The following is a 16,530-nucleotide window of genomic DNA, read 5'->3' as shown; positions in this document are numbered from 1 at the left end:
TACAAAATAGGAATACTGTTACTTACCTCAGTGAATTGTTGTGAAGGCCCATTAGGTGATGGATGAAAGTTCCAGTCACACAGTGAACACTTGATTGTATCTGTATAACTGATACCTATGTAATCACTCCCCTCTAAACCTACCCTATTCCTATTTTTTCTTTCTTTCTTCCTTTCTTCCTTTCTTTCTTTCTTTTTCTTTCTTTCTCTCTCTCTTTCTTCCTTCCTTCCTTTCTTCCTTTCCTTCCTCCCTTCCTTCCTTCCTTCCTTCTCTTCTCTTCTCTTCTCTTTTCTTTTTTTCTTTTCTTTTCAAGTAGGCTCCACAACCGGGGCGCCTGGGTGGCTCAGTTGGTTAAGCGACTGCCTTCGGCTCAGGTCATGATCCCAGGGTCCTGGGATCGAGCCCCGCATCGAGCTCCCCGTTCCGCGGGAAGCCTGCTTCTCCCTCTCCCACTTCCCCGGCTTGTGTTCCCTCTCTCTCTGTCAATTAAATAAATAAAAATCTTAAAAAAAAAAAAAAAGGCTCCACAACCAATGTGGGGCTTGAACTCACAATCCTGAGATCAAGAGTCTCATGTTCTACCGACTGAGCCACACAGGCGCCCCTAATTCCCATTATTTCTAAAAATAAAATCATAGCATGTTATAGCACAATAACATAATAATCACCATAGTATGCATATTTTCATACCTATCAGTTAATTGGGGCATCACAGTACCCTGTGAAATAGGTTGGGGAGGTACTTCTTATTCCTCTACTCTCCTAGATTAGGAAACACAAACTCAAAGAAATGGATTGGCCTGGCCAAGGTTACGTTGTTCCCTCTTGACCGGCTCCTTCCCGTGCGCATCTAAACCTGCTCCGTTGGCTACCATCTTAAAGTTGAGAACACACAAGGAGACGTCAGTAGAATTTTAAAAGACCATTTACATAGAATTCTAGGCTCCTGGAAGCATTTCTGATAGGTTTTTTTAAAAGGCAGGTAACAGGCTGACGTGTGACCCTGTCACCTTAACTTTTCATGACTGATACTGGACAAGACATAGGGAGACCTACAGGCACAGTATCCATCCCAGGGAGTTTCCCAAGGTCTCTTTAATAAATAAAACCTATTATCCTATGATGCTAAGGACTAGGTTTCAGAGCTTTAAAGAAATATCTGTGAAGAATTCAACATCCTCTGAAAATTTTGAAAATCTGAAAACTTTTCTCGAATTAGGGCCCGATTAGATGGTAGTTTATGGATTTGGCCACAGGGCGGCAGCATACACAAACTCACCTTTCCTTAAACCTGTTTGGATTAGTTTTCCTCCTTAGTTCCCACTGCCTCCCGCCCAACACAGACCCTCAACAGCTAATGCAAGTATCTAACTTTCAACAGCTCAACATTCATCTCCTCATTCCCATGCACAGGAACACGGAGCCCCCATTTTCCGAAGCCCTCTGACAATCTGCTTGTAGTGTGGTCAGTTGGTCCGTTAGTCTTCCCCCACATTTTGCCTGCTAACTCCAGTTTACCAGTCCCACTTGCCTGATCACCCCGAGCCCTAGCCAAGGTTTTCCCTGACACCTTCTGACTGCTTTGCAGGTTGCCAGCATTACCTGGTGCTGGGGACAGCATGAATAGGTGAATGGGATGAACCAGGGGGAGCTCCTGCAGGTGTGGCTATGAGCTCCCATCCGATGGGTTGTCAGTTGCCTTGGTTGGGCAGGTCGGCCCCAGGCTCAGAGATTCGGATTGTCAGTAAACCCGCAGTGCCATCCAGGTATCTGCATTTTAAAAGATACAAGTCATCCTTCCTCTGGTCACATTGAGAAACATTGACTTTCTGGCTTTGTGGCCTTGGACAAATTAAGGAATCTTAAGTCTTGGTTTTCTTTTCAGAAAATGGGAGAAATTAAATGAAATTGTGTCAACTGAATGCTTTCTTAGCAACACTGGTTGGCATTCAGACATGCTCACCAAATGCTGGATTTTTCTATTGTTCTTCTGGGGTGGCTGAGTTCGGGGTTAGTGGGTGAGGTTGTATTGGGCGGGGGGGGGGGCCGTCATGTATGCTGGGCTGTCACCTATGGCAACACAACTCAAGGGGGCGCCATCCTCAGAGACGACTCTTTGAATAGCATGTTCTAGAACTGTGGGAGATCCCAATCCTTCACAGGTCCCAGAGTGAAGAAGTTTGGGGCAGGGTCTCTGGGGAGGAACTTTGAGGATGTGGGGGACATTGAGGACATACCAGCTTTCTGACCTTATGCTAAGTCCTGTTCACCTCCTCCTACTCAGGGGGAAAGTCTGGAATTTTTCCAGCAACAGGGGAAAAAGGGTTTCTAAGTGCCCTTGAGTCACTGCCTTGAATTTCACTGCGCTGTTTGCCTAAGTAAAGAGGTGAACCAGCCTCTTTGTTTGGGCAGCGAAGTCAGCTGATATGGAGATGGGGCTGGGTAAAGGCTGCCCAGTTTCTGTGACAATTCTTGCGCTGCCCTCTGGTCCTGCCCTATCACAGCACAAGCACCTGGATCGGTTCTGCCAAAGCCCTTGGTGATACTCACCTGATCTCCAGTGTCCCATCAAGGGGTTGGGGCCACTTTAGGACAGGGAGAGACCTGGAGGGGCCCAGATGCTGAGATTATGGGAGCCAGGTAACCATCTCCCGCTCTGAACCCTACCTGGAGGCTAGAGAGGAAACACCAGCCTCTTAAGTGTGGCCTCCAAAAGTCGGCTAGCGGTGTGGGAGGAGGAGGGGAGGGGTGGGAGGAATTGGGAGGGGTCAGCCATTCACAGGGCACGCCCACGGCCATGGCTGAAGACCCCTTTGGGGCTCCGGAGATGGGTCCCCAGGTGGGCACGTGCAGCTCAGGGAATTGATGGCGGCGTCTATTTCAGGGTTTATGGTAAGAGGCTGGAGCCGGCACACACTCAGCACCACCGACAACACACCCCACCCTTTAAGGAAGTGAGGAGGAGAGCAGCAGGGGTGTGGTTAACTGGGAGGAGGAGAGGGGAAAACACAAACCTGTCAGCCCTGTTACTCGGCAGAGGCCTCCAGAGCGGCCACGAACCCCCTACCTGCTGCAGCCCCTGGACCCACCTGTACCTGCCACTGTGCAGCCGGCGCCTCACCTGGCCCAGCCAAGGAGCCGTCGGAGTCAGCGCTTCTCTCAGTGTGAGTCCCCTCCCGCGAGCCGGGCTGAGCGCCCAGCCACAAGTTGGAGGCTGGCCGGGGTGGTAGGGGTTGGCAGGGGGGTGATTCCGAGACTGTGCGTACCTGGACACCTGGACGGAAGCGAGAGTTCTTGCAGAAGGGACTCAGTGGCCGGAGCCGCGGGCGCTGCACGCCTGGCTTGCTAGCCTCCCCCAGGGGCAGAGTGATTCTATTTTTGGAGTTAATTTGATACTGAAGGGTGTTTCTCCCGCTTTGTCCTCTTAACGTATTCTGGGAGGGGAGGTTGGGGGGGGGGATGATGAGAAGGCACAAAATCGCCACCTGCCTCTAAAGGTCAGATCAGAGAGCAACAGAGCAGGGCTTTCAGAATCCAACTTCAGGAGCTGCCTCTGAGCTGCTCCCTGCCCTCCCCGCTCTACCCTCTCCCCGTGCCCTTCAGCACCCCCACCCTGGTCGTCTTCCCAGCACACCCCATTGCTCTGGCATGGACTTCCTGCCCCCCAGAGGGCATTGTCTAAATCAAGCCCTGACTGGAAGCAAGCCGGGTTCCTTGAGAGGCATAGAGGCAGAACTCTAGGGTGTGTGTGTGTGTGTGTGTGTGTGTGTGTGTGTGTGTGTGTTAAAGTTAACACTGGCTGCTCACTGGTTCATTGTGAAACTACCTTCTAAATTCCACGAAAGGGTTAAGTTCCTTGCTGCCTTCTCTGGCTGTCAGGCTGTGCGTGGGCAAAGCCTTGGGTGGGTGAACAGGGAACATATGGGTGATGTTCTGAACCCACCGAGCCCCACCACCTGCCCTAACCCTCAGCCATCTGACACTGGCATCTCCCCACACCCCAAACTTGGGGCTCAGTCCAATTAGGTTCCCTTAAAGGGGCCAAGGGGAGAAGGGGAGCAGAGTTTGCACACAGAGGAGGCATGTGCGAGGAGGATTTGGAAGCCAAGGAGAAGTTTCCGCTAACCTGTAGCTAGACGTGAGCCCCCGGGGACAGTGGGTATGGCATGACCAGGTAAGGGGCACAAGGAGATCTCTCTGAGCCTTGACTGCTCTCTCCTCACCTGAGTCCAGTCCAGGACGTGCCCTTGTGGACCTAAGCCCCGGCCCTTTCACAACTCTGAGGGAGGAAAGGAGGCAGAGATGAAAACGTGAGTAAGGATAGAAGGGAGGAAGGAAGCAGTCACATTCAAGAGACGAGCTCTGCCTGGACAGTCTCCATCCATCCGTTCATTTGTTTAATAAGCATCTGCTGCCTTACTACCTGAGGCTACATGTCGGTGCCAGATGTGGAGACACAAGGATGCTTGTGACCCACCGCCGCTCTCTGGAGCAAGCAGCGCTGTGGACAGCGGATGCTGCGTGCTGCAGTATGGGAAGGGGCAGGGATCAGGGTGTCAGGGAAGACTTCCTGGCAAAAGCGACTCCAAGTGGAGACCCTAAGGATCAATAGGAAGTGGCCAGAGAGTGGGAGAGAGGGAAGAAGGCAGGCACAGAACACAGCAAAGCGGTAAGACCTGAGGCCAGAAGCAGTATGACACATTCAGGAACCTGAAAGTAGCTCAGCATGTTTGGAGCATGGAGAGTGCAGGGGCGAGGTGAAGCTGGGTGGGGGGGGTAGGTAAGTAGAGCCAGCTCCAGAAGGGCCTGCTCAGGCTGCCATGGCAACTCCCACTGGAGCAACACTTGGGACCTAGAGCCAGGCAGGAGACTTCCCAGCATGCCTCTGACTCTAGGGTGGGGTTGCCAGATTTAGCGAATAAAAACACAGGACACTCAGATTTGAATTTCAGATAAGCCATGAATATTTTTCAAGTATAAGTATAGCCCGTGCAATACTTGGGACATACTTATACTAAGACATTAGGTATTGTTTATGTGAAGTTCAAATTTAACTGGGTATCTGGTATTTTATCTGGCAACACTCTTCTAAAAGGAAGGTGAAGATGCTCCCGTGCTGGGAAGTGAAGGATGGGCAGTGCCCAGGTACCAGGAGAACAGTCTTCAGGGCATACTTATCTTGTAACCAATCCTCCTGGATTCCAGTTTGGGACTCCTTCACTGACTGACCATGTTATCTCTTTATAAAGAAAAAAAAAAAATCCTTGGTCTGCGTGTTTATCTACACAGCTGAAGGACTGTGATGCCTCAGAAAGTGATTGGGCTTTGGAGGCTGATGGACCTGGATGCAAATCCCTGCTTGGCCACTTGCCCACTGTGAAGCTCCATGTAAACCACTTAGCTCCTTGGAGCTGGAATCTCTTTTCTGAAAGAATTCAGGAATAACAGGTTGTTGGGAGGATCTGTGATAATGTATGTAGATTGCCTAGTGAGCAGTCAAGAAAAAGTGGCAATGTTAATTTTTGTAACCCCTTCATAGGTGTGACCAAAGGAGCATCCAGAAAGTGCTTGGGGCTCATTGATTTCTGATTATATTTATCGAGCCCTCAGAGGTGCCCGGGGATATAATGTGGTAGGGGTCCTGCTTCTAGTGAGAGAGTGGGTTAGCTCCTAAGCGGAGAGGGAGAGCCTGAATTGTTTTTTCTCAGTTCTACCCTTCCCTTTGCATGTTACCTGTTTCCAGGGGAGGAGATCCCCAGCTCTCCTCTTGGAGGAGGGTAGTGTGGGGTTGCAGGGGTGGTGGTGGCTCAGGGCAGACTTAACAGAAGGAAAATGTGAATGAATTACAAGAGAGAACCCACATAAAACAGCTAGAACAGTGCCTGGCACAAACATATGCACTATAAAATTTGACTGCCATCATTCCCATTTTTACGAGTACCTTATTAGAAAAATAGACTCGTTGCAGCGGTAGATGAAGTAGGGGTGCCATGTGAACTATGTTTTGACTTTGATGGGAGAATCTGTGAGAGCAATTTAGGGGCCTCCTAAAAGGGAACCGGAAGGAGTTAAGAATTTGTTAAGAGAAAGAGGAAATGGAAATTGTGTTCCCCTTGTGCGGACCATGGAGTTAAAAATGGTCCCTTTCCAATGGCTGAATCTCCCCATCCCCCTGCCTAGTGGTGAGTGTTTTGTCCCCACTCTTTAGAGCAGTACCTGCCAAACAGTGTTCCGAGAAACTCTATGCCATGAGATAGTCATGGGTGTTCCACTGATGAAATGTTCAGTGGAGCTGGCTCTTGGAGATTTGTCATGTGTCTTTGCACAGACAAGGTCCTGCAGAAAAAGACTTCTGTATCACTGGGTCTTCTAGCATTCTGTGGCTTTGACTCTAGAACCCTGGCAGGGGTGGGGGGAAACCTATTATTGTCTCAAAGGAAATAGCATTTCATAGCTAGTGACTGTTGATGTGGGCGCAGTTCTGGGACCAAGCAGGTCTTTCAGAAGACATTATTCATCCCATAACTCTAGCCAGGAGGGATCTAATTTATCCTAGACTCAGCAGTGTCCAACTTACGGAGAATCTTCAGGGACTGAAGTGCTGGTGCACAGCTGTCCCTGCATCACATATCCCCCATGGACACAGACCCCTACCCGTGTCAGCCAAAACCTTCCTACCGCAGCTTACACCCATTTCTCATGGGTCAGAAAAGCCTGGGAAGAGGATGTCTCCTAGCAAGTGGCCCTCCGTGGTTTTGGCAGTGGCTCCATGTGTCCTGAATACTGCTAAGGCAAGCACACTGATGGTGAGGAAGGGAAGGGAGGGAGTGTACCGTAGGGTAGACCCCAAGTGATAGGTCTCTACCAGCCCCTACATTTCCCCCTGCCCGGGGGTCATGGGCTCTGGACTGTGTGGCCCTGGCCTCCCAGATGGATGGGGCTCTGAGGTGGTCACACATGGGTGGCTGGAGATACCCAACGGCTGGCATGCTCGGGGCTCTGCAAGTATGATTATTAAGAGAAGTTCTTGCTGGCTCGGTGATTGGGGCTTTCTCTTAGACTCTGCGTGAGTTCTAGGGTAAAGGGGGAGGAGTAGGGATGGGGGCAGTGGCCTGTCACGCGCACAGGGCTGGTAGTCTGGTGGTCAAGTGCAAAAGCCTAGAGTCAGTCGGCCAGGGTTCCAACTCCAGCTCCCGGACTCCCAAACTTGACATTAGGCAAGTCCCTTGGCCTGGTCATCCTCATCCAGAAGATGGAGGTGATTGAGGGGGCCGGGGGAGCAGGCGTGTACCAACCTGCATGGCCTGTTTCAATATTTTATCATCCCAGATGGCCTTATGCACCAGCTTCCTAATAGCCTCGACTGAACGCAAAAATTCGGGCCTTCAGCAGGCATCACGGTTGGTGTTGAGTAAGTGTGGCTCTTCTTATCGTTACATTTTTACACTTAGGGTTAATCTGAGTGGGGGGGAAGCCCCTGAGGAAAAAAGCCATCCTCAGAGGGGCGGCACTTGGGGCTCTTCCTCCTGCATGCTGTCTCCCTGACAAGCATCACTTCTCCAGCAGTATTTGCTTCTTGCCCTGCACCCTACCTCCACCTGCGCCACCCCCACCTGCGCTGCATCTGATGAACAGCCAGCCCTAATGAGCTCTTGAGCCCAGGAGACTTTCTGCAAATGCCCATCAGACACTGGAGTCGGCATGATCACTTAAGCGGACAGGCTTCCCGAGCTGAGCTGGTGGCTTCACTTTCTGGGGTTCTCAGCACCCTGAACAAAGCTCTGAGCTGTGTGAGGGGGCGGCAGTGGGGGAGGGGACCGCTTTTTGAGTCACTCTGCTGTTTCCCAAGGGATAATTATTACTCATGATGACAGTTTGATTAAGAGAGCAGGCTGGAGGCTGCAAATTCCAATGCCCTTTTTACCTAGACACGATGGGCGGATGGATGGGAATGCAGGATTTGTTTTCCAGGTAGGCTGCGGGTGGGCGGCAGGAAAGGATGCTCCTCTGGTTCCCAAGGCCTTCTCCCCCAGCCCTTTCCCCAGCACGAAGAGAACTGCTGGTTTCATAAGGCAGCTGGGCAATGTGGTTAGAACTAAGATCAACCACTGCCAACATCCACGGAAGGGTGATCCTTCCCCTTTTCTATATCGCGGCTACAAGTTCACTAACATTTTCCTCCTCTCCAGTGCCTTTCTTGCCTTTTCTGTCTTGAAATCCAGCAGCAAAGATTCTGGCCACGTCACTCACTAGCCTGCGGGGGGGGCAGGGGGGGATCACAGGAACACCCCACGCCCAGTGTTTAGAACTTGGCACTGGGTTTAATTGTCTCCCTTTCGGTTAGGCCAATTGTCCCAACGGCTTTGAGGGCATAGGACTGACGGTTCCCCTTCCCTGTGCCCCTTTTCTCTCTGAGGGTCTGCCGGCCACCTGGCTCTCTCAGACTCCCCCAGCAGCTGCATCCTTATGGGACACCCGAGGGTCCAGGCGGCTCCTCGAAGTCCTGCTGGGAATTCTGCCCTGAGTTTAGGCTTTGCTCCTAGGGGATGGGGAGGGGCAGGGATCCGTTACCCACTTGCAAGAGAACAGCCCCTCCTCTGGTCCTGGCCCCTGGAGCATCACATCTTTTCCTGGTTTCTAAATTATGGAGTTGGCCCCGCGCCCTACTTCCTCCCTAGCCTCAGGCACATCTCCATTCTCCAGGTGCATTTGCGGTGGGACCCTGTCTCCTCTCTCTGAGGTATGTTTCCCCTCTCCCCAACCCTGGTTCCTGCTCCAGGCAGGTTCCCAGGGATCTGACGCTCGGAAGGCGCCCTTACTAGCAGCCGGTTACCTTCCCTCCACTACTTACAGGGACATGGGGCACCGAGGTACAGTGATGCCCATCTAGGCAGTCCTGAGTGGCTGTCCTGGGCTTGAGTTCCCAAGCCCCCAGCGCAGGCAAGCTGGGAGCCCGGGTTAGTGGAAAGAGGGTCAGGAGTCAGAAGACATGGCCCCAGTGTAGATTCCGCCTCTCGCTAGCTGTGTGACTTCGGGCTTGACTCTTCCAGACCTCACCTTTCTCACTTGAAAATGAAGAAAAATGACAGCGTCCCTGATGAGATCCTCAAGAGAAATCCTGGACATAGGTGAAAATGCCCCGGAAAGCTCCCCAGGCACTATCCCTGGAGAGATGAAGAGTGGCAGGTTAGAGAGATGTGGGTCTGAGCTTTGACTCGGTCACTATCTCGCTGGGTGACATTGCCCCACAGAGCCTTAGTTTTCTCATTTGTAACTTGTTCTGGAGATTTGTTTACTCTTTCTCCCCTCTTCACCTCCTTGACTCTCGGGGTCAGTCTTTCTTTATACATGGGAAGGACTTAATCTGTTCTCAGTAAGTTTACAGCCTGGTCCGGGAGGTAGTAAATAAAGATACTGAACTGTAAGACAAAATGGGGACTTGCAGTGCCATAAAAAACGCACCCATAAAGTGTGATGATGTCAGAGGATGGAGAGGTTATTTCTGTCAGGGGAGTCTAGGAATGCTTCCTGGAGGAAGTGGCATTTTTGGAAAAGCTCTGAAAGGATGGGTAGGGGATGACCATGGAAACTTGGGATGGTGCTTGTGATCAGAGCAGAGTGTAAATAAAAGCAGGGAGGTGGGAAGGCCTAGTTTGAATGAGTCATTTTGGGTGGAGCCAAGGGTGTCAAAAGACAATAAAGATAAAGGGCAGAATGTAAGATAAGGCTTGAACCTGGCAGCTGAAGAGTTTGGACTTTATTCTGAAGGCTGCAGAGAGCTGTTGGGAGTGAAGGGGGGCCTGATCAAACTTGAGCAGTAGCAGGTAAAGTGAATCCGAGAAAAGAGAGCTTGACCTTTCAGGAGGAGCAGGTAGGACCTGTTATAACAGTTCATGTCTTAAGAGTCTGGATAAACTGTGTAATTCAGGATGATTTAGGGGTCCTGGAGATATCTGCTCATCAACTGGAGGCTTCTCCATTCTCTGAGTGGAAACTGGTCCTTAGTTGAATTGAAAAGATGTAGGGTTGGGGCGCCTGGGTGGTACAGTCAGTTAAGCGTCTGACTCTTGGTTTCGACTCAGGTTGTGATCAAGTCCCATGTCGGGCTCCTTGCTGAGTGTGGAGTCTGCTTGAGATTTTCTCTCCCTCTCCCTCTCCCTCTGCCCCTCACGCTTGTGCCCTCTCTCTCTCCCTCTAAAATAAGTAAATAAATCTCAAAAAAAAAAAAAAAAAAGATGTAGGGTTTATGGGAACATCAAATTGTTTAGGTTATAGCTATAATTTGCCATTCTCCTTAATCCTCTCCTTCTGGGCCCTTGATTCACAGATAAGCCCTCTCCCACAGACTTCATCTTTGCTAGGTATGCACTAAGTGTTAGCCTGTCTCCAAGCCTAACGACAGCCTCTGTATGGCAGCCTCCTGGAGAATCAAGGGGCAACATGCACTTAGATCTGCTGCCCCCACCTCCACTCTCATCACTTCACATGACTCCTGGGCTCTGCATCCAGCCAGACCCTCCTCCCTTCAGCCCCCTACTCCCAAGAGTCTGTAAGACGTTTCCAGTCAAGCAGTTCACCTTAAGTGCTGTATGTCGGGCACCAAATTCATCAGTTTCTCACACCAAACCATCTCTTCCTCCAGGCAACCCTCCCATTCATGCACCTGTCATTCTCCTAGACACCCCGGTCAGAAACCTTGAGGTTCTCTTCCCTGTCTCCTCTTCTCTGCTTTTCTCTGCTCATATCTGACCTGTCACTAATCCTGCAGACTCCTTCTTCATGCCTCTCATTCCTGTCTTCCCTTTTACCCCCTGGCTCCACTCTAGCCCAGGCCAAGCTATTTAGCTGATACCCCCTGATATTACCTAGGAGCCGCTCCCCTTCCTCCAGGTCCCTCGGATGCTCCCAGGCCTCTAGACACATCCTGATTCCTTCAATTTGCTCTTTGGTGCCATCCATAATGCAACCTCTGTCTACCCTTCTAACCCAGCCCCGCCCCCATACTTCCCACATAAGCCCTTCACCCTCGCTAGTGTGATATGCTCTCTGGGCCCCATCAAACCTTTGCTCAAGTCCTGTGTTCCTGCCCACGGCCCTGTCCACCTTCCCCAACCCAACTCCTCCCAGAGGCTCCATGCATGACCCCTGGGAAACCTGTTGCTCCCCCCGCCCCCCCCCCACAGCAGCCTCAGGGCTTCTTTGCATCCCCTGATCTGCCAGAATTTATCAGCTCATCCCAGCGTGAAATTCTGGGTCAGGGAGGTGCTCTTCATTTTGTTCTCCTTCTTAACTGCCTCAGATGCCCAGGATGGGAGGTTCCGTTTCCCTCCTTCCCTGCACACCGATGCCTGGCTCACCGGGCCAGGTGGGATCTTCCTCATTCCCTGTGCTGGCATCACAACAGTCAATTGTAACAGCAGGGACCACATTCTCCCCAGGGGTCAGGATGCGCTCCTAGCTCCTTCTGAATGTGGAGGTTTCCTAGAGCCCAGGGACTTAGAACAGGAGCTCAGTAATCTCTTTATAAGCTGCTCCCATGTTTCTCTAATCCATGGACCCTTGCCTTTCCCTTCTCCCTTATCCTCCTGCGTATTGAGCTCATGGAGGCCAGACTGAATGACAGAGGAAAGGGTATAGGAAAAAAGGCAGGGAGCCTTGGTCGAGGGTGAAATTGCTGTGGGAATATGGAAGAGAGGTTTGCAAGGGACGGGTTGGCGGTTTTAGAAACCCGGACTTCGACCTAACTGTGCACAGGCATAGGGCTTGCCATGGTAACTGCTCTCAGCTTTCTGGATCCTGCAGTCCCAAGACTGGAAAACGGTACACAGCAGCTCATCTATCTCCAGAGAGTGGCCCTCCCTCCATTGGTCCGAGGGTACCTCTGAGCCCTCTCCCTCTTTCTCTCTTAAGAAAAACCCTTCCTGCTCCTGTTGGCTAAATCCTTAGCCCCCAACCTGTGTTCCCTCCGTGGGAGAGGCCTGAGGGACAGAGAGAGCCTTGCTCTGGGATGGGGAGACCTGGGTCTGGTCACTGGCTGCTGCGCCACTGTCCTGCCACATGATCTTGGGTGAGTCACCTGGTCAGCCTGCTCGAGTTTCAGGGTTCTCGTTTGCTCATACAATAAGGAGGTTTGGGGACTTGTTAACTAGTGAAGAGCTGTCCTCAAAATGGATCTCAGGCAAAAGCCCCGTGTTAAACCAGGTAAAAGTAGACCCTCTCGGGGTCAAAGTGGGGAGGGAGGTGCCTGTCGGGTCCTCAACCCTCTTACACAGTGGTCCCTGGGCCCTCACTGCGTCTCCTGGGGCTCGGGTCATCTTGGATCCTTTCCAGGCCTCCAGTTCTTGAGGTCCTGATTGTTTGTGTGTTTTGGGGCCTAGCGAATGGGTCCAGATTCAAGTAGATTCCATATAGAATGATCTCAAACTAAGGAATCCAGCCTGGGGCGTGGCATGTGTGTGCGTTGGGGTGGCAGGGAACTGTATACATGCACGGCCTGAGACGAGATGAAGAAATTTCCCCTCTGAGGGTGCCTGGGTGGCTCAGTCGTTAAGCGTGTGCCTTCAGCTCAGGTCATGATCCCAGGGTCCTGGGATCGAGCCCTGCGTAGGGCTCCCTGCTCGACAGGAAGCCTGCTTCTCCCTCCCCCACTCCCCCTGCTTGTGTTCCTTCTCTCGCTATGTCTCTTTCTGTCAAATAAATAAATAAAATCTTTAAAAAAAAAAAAAAAGAAATGTCCCCTCTGAGCAAATGCACATGATTATGGGGAAGAGGTACAGAATTTGCATCTGAGCTCCAAGGAACTGATGGCACTCCGAAATATTAGGAATGACCCACAAGATTTTATAATCAGTTTTACAAACTTTTCATAGAAATTGCTTCAAAACTGAGCTCCATTTTAATTGAAACGAATGAGGCGGGAAGCTCTGTTGAGGTCAGAACCATGTACGTACTGAGAGTCGGTGTTACTATCCCGAGGACGCAGCTGCTGCCTAACACACAGCCGACATTTGTTATGTACAATGTGTGCCGGAAACTGACCATATGTGTGCTTCCCAATAAGGAGGGTTGTTTAAAAAAAAAAAAAGCTGTTGTGACTATGTAAATGTTTTTGGGTAATATTTAATATATTTAGTGACATGTTTCAAGTGACATACTGTACAAAATAATACATTAAATTAAAATACGACATTTCTCCAACTCCCCCTGTTACAAAACATCCAACACTTCACTCCCATCTTTGACTTCAGTGTCCTTTCGCCACTGGAACCATGTCCACGTTTTAGCCTTTATCATTGTCCCTACAGTCTAAAGAGAGTTGGCTATTTCTTTTTAATCCAGAAGATGTTTATTTATTTTTGAATAGCAGCTTTCTTGAGACCTGCTTCACATACCGTAAAATTCATCCTTTTAAAATGTGGTGAATTTTGGTATATTCACAGACTTGTACAACAGACACCACGGTCTAATTGCAAAATACTTTTTTTAAAGATTTTATTTGTTTATTTGAGAGAGAGAGGGAAGGAGAGAGAGAGAGGGAAAAGCAGACTCCCTGCTGAGCACAGAGCCCATCATTGCAGGGGGGCTCGATCCCAGGACCTTGAGATCATGACCTGAGCCGAAGGCAGATGCTTAACCCACTGAGCCACCCAGAGCCAAAACACCTAGGATGTTTTGCACCCTAGTTGCAAAACATTTGTATCACCCCATAAGAAAGCTCATACCACCAGCAGTCATTCCTTCTTCTCTCCCCCGAGCCGCCTGCAACCACTAATCTACTCTCTGTTTTTGTGGATTTACCTATTCTAGACCTTTCATATAAATGGAACCATGCAATATCGCGACATTTTTTTGACTGGCTTCTTTCACTTCGCATCATGTTCTCAAGGTTCATCCAGGTTGTAGCATGTGTGAGTCCTTCATTCCTTTTTTGTTGCCAAATAATATTCTGGTGTATGGATATGCTGCATTTTGTTTATCCATTCATTAGTTGATAGACATCTGAGTTGTCTCCATTTTTTGACCATTGTAAATAATGCACCTGTGGAACATACATGTACAAGTTTTTGCACGGATGTGTGTTTTCATTTCTCTTAGTTATCTACCTTGGGATGGAATCCTGGGTCATGTGATCTATGTTTAACATTTTGAGGAACTGCCAAACTGCTTTCCCAGCAGCTGCACCATCTTATTTTCCCATCAGCAACGTGTAATAATTCTAATTGCTCCTGATTCTCATCAACACTTGTTATTGTCTGTAATTTTGATCTTAGCTCTTCTAGTGGGCATGAAGTGGTATCTCGTGGTTTTCACTTGTATTTCCCTAATGACTAATGATGTGGAGCATCTTTTCATGTACGTATTGGTTATTCGTATGCCTTCTTTGTTGAAAAGTTTAATCAAATCCTTTAGAAGGTTTTTGTTTGTTTTTGACGTTCACAATAACACCGTTTCGTGTATTGCTTTAAAAAAAAGATCTTTTAAATGTTTTTTTAATGACAAAATTCAGCTCTTGTAATTGCGAGTCTATACCCTCAAGAAAAGGTACTGAATCTATATTATATTACCAGGCTTACTGAAAAAACAATCTATTAGGTGACCTTTGTAAGCCTCCTTTTGGAGGCATTGATTGAAGGGGTATCAGGCTAATACTTTTCCCAGAGAGTACATTTTTGTTCAAAATAGGGTAGCTGAGAGGGCAGCCCATACTATGAAAAATTCTGTAAGGGCTAAAATACATACTTCCTTTTTTTTCTGACAGATAATTTGGGGAAGGGAAGAGCTTTACCTTAAATTCAAGCATATACAATATATAAAAATAGATATATAAAAATGGATGGATGGGTGAACAAATAACTTTAGGAATGAACGAATGGACAAAAGAAGGGCTATAAGCTAATGAGCGAATCAATCAAGCAGCCACACCGATCTGTCCCTCTTTATCCTCTCTTAATTCCTGCTGAGGAAACCAGCACTGGTCTTTAATTTACACTACCTAGAACCATATATAAAATTATTGCAAAAACAGGTTTGCAGTTACGAGTTGGAAACAAGACATTGCATTTTCTGTTGCCTAGAATATCTTTATCGACGTCCTTTAAAATGGGAGAATCTGAGTGTGCCCAGTATCCTGGACGTGGTTGAGAAACCCAAAGATCACGTAACATGACTACAGGATTTGAATCGGGGTCATAGGTCACGGGAGCAGTACCTTCAGGGAGGTGATTGTATACAGCAGGATTTCTTCAGTCCAGCGCTGCCCTTCCTGCCAGCATGAGGACTTCAGAGCTGCTGTAGCCTCAGGCATGAGCCCATCACTGGAGGCTTTTTGCCTTGTCCAGTCTCAGGGAGGGAACGGACCACAAACCACACTCCCCAGTGATTCACCAGCCAATTCCATAGAGAGCGACTGCCCCTTCCATTCTTCCCCTTTGGTCCCCTCTTGAGAAGACAGTGTGACCTGGAAAGGACTACTCTGGAGTTTGGGGTAAGAGTGAGGCACAGAAAGAGGAAGAACAGCAGACAAGAGAACAAGAATGGAATGGACGTTGTGGCCAGAGAACTATGAAGAAGTAACGGAGACATGGGTGAAGCCTGGAGAGATAGCTTTTAAAGACTCAGATCCTAAAAAAAAAATAAGAATAAAATAAAATAAAAAAATAAAAAATAAATAAAGACTCAGATCCTGCAGGGGGAATAAGTGACAGATGATATCGCTCTTTGGAAAGACCTTCATGGGGGCACCTGGGTGGTACAGTCGGTTGAGTGTCCAACTCTTGGTTTCAACTCAGGTCATCATCTCAGAGTCATGAGATTGAGCCCCAGGCGGGCTCCTTGCTCAGTGAGGAGTCTGCTTGTCCCTCTCCCTCTTCTACTCCTATTCGCACTCTCTCCCGTTCTCTCTCTCTCAAATAAATAAATACAATTTAAAAAAAAAGAGAGAGAGGGAGAGAGAGAGAGAGAGAGACCTCCATGGCAGTACAGAAAGGCAGGTTCCTATGATCTTTACTCTGGAGTGCGTGCGGTTGGAGTTGGAGTCAGGAAGCAAGGGACAGTAAAGGGAGGTGTTGACGTGTTGACATGGCGTGGAGTTCCTGCTGTCACATCTGCCCACACTGCTGGCGGCCAGAGGGGGTGTTGGGAGGGCTGGCCCTCAGGAGCAGCCCACTTCCTGCTTTCTTCTCCTTACTTCTCGGTGTGGTGAATGAGTGGGGCAGTGAGAACAGAGAGGGGCTTGGCCAGATGAGCAGGAACCAACTTGCCTTTGGGCGGGGGGGGGGGAGGGGGGGAGGAGTTCAGAGGATGAGGTGGTGCTCGGTCTACAGGAATGGGGAATCTGTGAAGAGGACACCCACTTGGAAAGCAACGGGGCAGACAGGCATCATTTCACAGGAATTATGGAACACATAGGGTGTTCAGGACTAGAAAACTCTGGTCGGGGGAAAGGAACTGGGCATAGGGCAGAGCCCGCATTCCACCCTCCCCCAGCACCCCTCCTCCAGAGTTCTCGGCTGTACCATCCGTGTCTGCCAG

General features: G+C 49.6%; 2 protein-coding genes across 5 annotated transcripts in view; one reads left to right on the top strand and one right to left on the bottom strand.

Annotated features, from left to right (window-relative positions):
- TRIM35 (tripartite motif containing 35) overlaps positions 1–1,759 on the bottom strand; it is a 31,724-nt gene extending 29,965 nt beyond the window's left edge. The window contains exon 1 of the mRNA XM_025873795.2: positions 1,603–1,759. The gene's annotated coding sequence lies outside the window, so the exon portion shown is untranslated. The remainder of the gene's footprint in view (positions 1–1,602) is intronic.
- Positions 1,760–2,968: 1,209 nt separating this feature from the next.
- The window catches only part of PTK2B (protein tyrosine kinase 2 beta), a 126,632-nt gene continuing 113,070 nt past the window's right edge, over positions 2,969–16,530 (top strand). For 3 of the 4 annotated variants that reach the window (XR_003208782.2, XM_025873790.2, XM_025873792.2), the window contains exon 1: positions 2,969–3,164. The gene's annotated coding sequence lies outside the window, so the exon portion shown is untranslated. The remainder of the gene's footprint in view (positions 3,165–16,530) is intronic. The other variant, XM_025873791.2, reaches the window with a different exon arrangement.

This window comes from Callorhinus ursinus, unplaced genomic scaffold, assembly GCF_003265705.2.
Source record: "Callorhinus ursinus isolate GAN/ISIS: 27379988/994484 unplaced genomic scaffold, GSC_fseal_2.0 scaffold4, whole genome shotgun sequence".
Classification (NCBI taxonomy): Eukaryota; Metazoa; Chordata; class Mammalia; order Carnivora; family Otariidae; genus Callorhinus; species Callorhinus ursinus.
The sequence above is the reverse complement of the archived record's forward strand: the minus strand, read 5'-3'. Positions and strand labels throughout refer to the sequence as shown.